This window comes from Coenobita brevimanus, chromosome 4, assembly GCF_032717465.1.
Source record: "Coenobita brevimanus isolate Jiangsu-jjx chromosome 4, ASM3271746v2, whole genome shotgun sequence".
In the NCBI taxonomy this organism is placed as follows: Eukaryota; Metazoa; Arthropoda; class Malacostraca; order Decapoda; family Coenobitidae; genus Coenobita; species Coenobita brevimanus.
In genome coordinates, this window is record NC_136957.1 from 9,017,591 (window position 1) to 9,023,227 (window position 5,637).

The window sequence follows — 5,637 nt, forward strand, 5'->3', positions numbered from 1 at the left end:
CAAGAGAGATACAAGCTCTCAGGCGCATCTGTGCCTGTATACTAGAAATTTTACTGCATTGGCCATTTTCGGCCAGGATGTAAGTGCTTGTTATAACACAAGCCGAATCCAAGTTAACAGTTTTACAGTGTGCAGGCACATTTGCAGTCATCTTCACAGTACGACCAGCTATTCCCTCTAGCAAAGAAAATGATGTTTTCTGATTATCCTAATATATATATTTTACTGCTATATTGCTCAGTAAAAATAAGTGAGTAAAAGTCAGTTAAGTTCCTTAAGTCATTCTTTGAGTAAATAAACAAATTTTCTTCAGCAGTTGCACAGAATGGAACCAGACGCATGGTGTTACTTTAACCCTACCCTCAGACCTTTGGTGGTTTCACAGTGACGAGTAAAGTTGTCAAGTGTTCATTAGATTAAAATAAGCAAGTCTTCAACCGAGTTCAAGGGAAAATCGATATAATTATATTCACTCTTACATATCGGTAAATATTGGCCACCTCTATGCTGCCCTCATTGTTAGTCACGTTTTGTATGTTTGTTTGTTTGTTTGTTTCTTGTATTTTTTCTTGTCTTGTTTAATTGTGGCAGGCACTTCTACCCCTCAGAACTAACCAGTTACGCCTAGACTTGGAAACAACAATCAGACTACGACTTAGTTAAGATTTTGGTTGCTAGGCAACTACTCGTTGCCTAGCAACGGGCGAAAACCCGTTTTTTTCTCACTTTTCACGTTTTGAGTTGTAGAAGCATTACTAATGGGCTTAGAAAGCTATGACTTCTTTAGGCGCAATCTTGAAGCCATTCCCTATCGTAAGTGTGCCATCCACCTTCCCCTCTCTCCTCTAGTTTTCAAGTGGCAACCCTGCAAAAATTGTCCTCAGCCTCCCTAGCAAACAGTACCGGAAATGCCCCCTAGTTCCCTAGAGACTTGATGGAACTGAATGAAACTTTGCATGCTTATAGACACTGACTAGTATTATAATTTTCTATTGTACAAGTCAGGGGTCAAAGGTCATCAAATGCGAAAACTGTGAAAATAGCTAAAATCACGACTATGCACACACAAAATGCTAAGGCTTCGATAATTGTTAGGCCAGGACCATGATTCTTGGGTGGAATGTTGTACTGGAGTACCTCCACATAAAATCACATTTAGCGCTGAAACTCATTCCTAGTCACTGGCAACGCCATCGAGAAGCAGTACCTCTGGTGGGCCATTCTGCGAATCTCTAGTTCCCTACCTCCACAGTGGGTAGATGGAATCGAATGAGACTGCATGCTTATAGACGTTAATGAGTACTACAAGTGTGCTACGTACATGCATGACCTATATCCGCCAGGTCAGGGGTCAAAGGTCATTAAGGACAGAAAATATGAAAAGTGCTAAAATTGCAACCTTGCTTGCACGAAATGCTAAGGCTCCAAAGATTATTAAGCCAGGGCCATTATTTTTGGGTGGGATATTGGACTGGAGTACCTACACTTAGAAATGACTTTTAGTGTCGAAACTCATTTCCTGTCGCTGACAAAGCTTCATCTGCTTAGGGCTGGCAATCATCACCTTCCGGTTTGTTCTGGTGGTAATGAGACTCATCTGACATCAGCCAAGACAATATAATTCTTTGTCGGTGTAAGCTTAAAGATCAAGACGGACGTGAATAAAATGCACTACCCTCATGGCGACACCAGAGCAGCAAGAGTTCTGTGCCATAGGGATGAGTACTTTGGTGGCAGTCGGCCTATGATTAGGTTTAGAGTGTTACATCTCATTAGCACAGGGGACGTCGTGGCTCCTGTTCCTTAGCGAACCATTTTTGCATATTGCACTTCAGTGTTCATTATGTTCAAGGCATCCACTCCCCCAGTAAGGTGGCAGAGATGCAATCTGAACCATATTGGCTTCCAACCATGAGGTCCGAAGTTCTATTCCCAAGCAAGTCAGGAGACCTTTAATTGTGATATTCTTTACCCGAACCTAAAATAGAGATATAGATTATAAAGGCGACAACTACAAGTCGTAGTGAGTGTAAAGACTGTGATTTACCAGCAAACTAATGTCTATCTTAGTGATTTTCGTGTAGCTACCTGGCATTAATCTAAGCATTCTTCTTCACTCCTGGAAACACACATGCACTCTAAATATATTGGCCCATTCGATATATATATATATATATATATATATATATATATATATATATATAAAACTTACCTCTCCGCTTGAAAAAACCGTCCAAAGTTGTTTGGAATTAGCAACAGTAAATAATATAATGCATCACCTTAGTGACAGGGTTAATATTACCCACAGAAAATTTCATTTATCCATCAAGACCTTAATTCCGTTACCCACCAGATCATTCAAGAAATATTCGTTTCAAACACTCCTTGTATTTGCTGCTTCTGAGTAACATGTTCTTTAGCTATGATACCATTCATTTATTAGTTCAGACTTTTAGACGTTGTACAAACTGATCACCCAGTTTCCCAATGCTCGTCTATCCATGACTCCTGCACTCAGTCACAAATCAGTCATCACACATTCCATCCATCAGTTCGTCTTCTTTTTTCTTAACAGATATTCAGTGTACTACATACACATTCAGTCACTCACTGCTCAACCATCCATTTATTCACTAAAAAATTTCCTAATTATCCAGACGGATCGAAAATTATTCCATCACCTAACCATACAATAACCACCCCATGCAACATCACTCCTTTCCAAACAATGTCAGAAAAACTTCCACTGAACAGAATGCATTTTCATCCACTGCGCCACTTATTAGCCAGTAAGTCGTTATTAAACCTCCACTTCCTCTATAATATAAATGCAATCAGTCATCCTACTGTCCAACAGCCTGTCTTTTCAATTATTTACCAGAAAGTCTCCTTTTTCTCCCAGCCTAACACACATTTCATCCACCCCACCATCCATCCATCCACCTGCCAATCACCCAGCCCTCCATTCACTCACACAGTAAACTATTTCCCGACTCACCGCCGCCCTCGAAGCCACATATTAATGTGGGAACGTCCAGCCACACTTCTGGTAAGTTAATATAAAATTCTTGCAGCCGATTTTAATATTTAACTCTTTATCTGACGGAGAGCGGTTGGGTTGGGTGAGGATAGAGGAGTAGGGGTGGCGGCTGTAGGTGAGGCTGGGTGGTTGGGAGGCAGATGAATGGATTGATTTACAAAAATGATGATGTTGCAGCATGTCCTTGAAGGCCGATGTAAAAAGGGTGTGTGGTAATTTTTTCCGGGCTATATGTTTTTAGTGGCGGCTTGTGGGATGTGGGTGTTAAGCAGGATGGCATAAATGGGCGCGCGCGCGCGCGCGCGCGCACACACGCGCACACACACACACACACACACACACACACACACACACACACACACACACACACACACTGAAGCTTGGTCATCCTCCTTTTGGGACTTTGGTAAAACCTTGGCCGATGCACTTCCAACCTTAGAGGCTTTCGACCAAGTTTGGCCCAAATTTTTTGTTTACAGAGTTTTCTTAATCTTTTTATCTGTGCTTTCATCTTGAGCTTCCTTTCTGGCTGTTCTGAAGAAGATGTAATTGACAGCCAGTGTCTTTCCTCCAACGATGTCACCAGTGGTGTTCCCCAGGCTTTTGTCTTGACATCGATTCTGCCCCTCTGGTTTATTAGTAATCTTCTGATACATCTAGCCCTAGGCACTCATACCCTGATGACTTCACGCGTCACATTTCTGCTCAATTCTCGCCGAGTCCTTCACGCCATTTACTTCAGCATCAGGAGATGAGTTTATGGCACAATTGATTTCTTAACGGGCGATTATTTCTTATTTAGGCAAAAGAAACCTTGTTCGTTTAATGTGTCCGACAACAATTCCTGCATGTTCGACCCGCCAAAGTCTTCACCAGGTATGCCCTCAAATATTGTAAAATATACAACGCAGTCTTTCCCCATTCCTCCAACTGGTTGGTGAGGAAAAAATGAGGTCAGATACTTTCTGAACAGACCTCGTAGTCTCTCTCTCTCTCTCTCTCTCTCTCTCTCTCGACCTGTCATGGAAACAACACATTAGCTCCCTTGCAAAACCCACTTTCAAAAAGTTAGGTTTGCTGAGCTGACCTCGTACTTTCTTTACTCCTGCGCAGCTGTTGATTTTGTACAGTGGTCTTATTTGCCCTGGTCTGAACACTGCTTTCATGTTTGAGCAGCTTGCTACTTGCAACTCTTCCGTATAAGGTGGAATGGAATACTTATTTTCATTAGCTCGTATCTTCTTATCATTCAACCTGTCTTTCCCTGCCACACTGTTGTACTTTTATAACTCTGTTGTCGCGATTTTCGGTGGTTACCGTTCTTCTGAACCATCTGTTTGCATCTCTTCTCCATTGGACCAGGGACCTGGCACCTCAATATCAACACAACAAAAGTCAATCGAAACTCCGAGTTCTGCATGGATGCAACAGGTCCATTCTGGATCTGTCTTCCCCAGCCTGTATTTCCCTTTGTTTATGATTCCCAATATTTTAGGTGCAATGGTTTTTGTTATTTCGAAGTGAATTCAGCTTTTATGTGGTTCTCTTTTGTTTATTTTTATTCCTGGTAGGAACAATTTCTTTTCTGGGCCACCAGCCTCTTGTTCTTCTTTCTTTACATAAAAAGTACACATACACACTTGAACATTATTTATATACAGCCAACGGCCATACCACGTTGAGTACACCGCTTCCCGTCCGATCAGCGAAGTTAAGCAACGTTGGGTTCGGTTAGTACTTGGATGGGTGACCGCCTGGGAACACCAGATGCTGTTGGCATCCCTACGTGTCAAGTAGGGTTGGTGGAGGATTAGTGCCCCTCCCTGTAAAACAATTAACTCTAAGCCCTTGGCCACCCCGTTTGGGATACATGGCGTCTGGCAAGGTGATGATGAAAAATATTTACATGACTAGTCACATGGATTTACAGTATGTCAAAAACAGCAACGAAATTAGAAGGATTTATTAATTCTCAGAGATTACCTGCAAGCCTGGCCCTAACGAACGTGACTGTCGTCTGTTAATCTGTTTGTCATATTGGTAGACGTTGGCCTCGGTACGTTTTAGGCTGGGTGTGATCCCTGTTGGCTACCCGTCACGGGCAGGGGAGGGGTGGGGAGAGCGGCCCCTTGGAGGGACAGTGCCATAGTTTTTTTTTTTTTTTTTTTTAAGAACATAAAATTTGCTTAATTGAAGATCTTTAGTGCGACAACGTTTTATACCTGGTGAGACCCACAAAGGCCGCCATCACGGAAGAGGGAGGATCATAGCCAAAACACGGTCATGGGTTTTAACCTAGGATCACGAAACTGTTAATTTTGGTCGAGGTTCGCCCCTGCCACGTTTTAGGCAATGTGGGACGCCCCAATGACGACACCTATGGGGGTTACTGCCCCCAGGGGTGGTAACGTCATATTTTTTTTTTTTCCAGACACAAGAAATTTTCCACAACAGTAGACCATCAGCCAGGCCAGTGTATAGGGAGGGGCCATTGGTGTTGGCTCCTCCGCCTCACCCACAAATATTTCTTTCATTCTCAATGTAAAATTGCAGGGGTGGTGCAGTTATCAAGGTCATCCTTTGTTTTGTTAATATAT

At 42.5% G+C, this 5,637-nt stretch overlaps 1 non-coding gene across 1 annotated transcript; it reads left to right on the plus strand.

The window, feature by feature from the left end:
* The first annotated feature begins 4,700 nt into the window (after window positions 1-4,700).
* LOC145396831 (5S ribosomal RNA) lies at window positions 4,701-4,819 on the plus strand. The gene has a single exon (XR_013896836.1). It is a non-coding gene; the product is annotated as a 5S ribosomal RNA (ribosomal RNA).
* The last annotated feature ends 818 nt before the right edge of the window (window positions 4,820-5,637 follow it).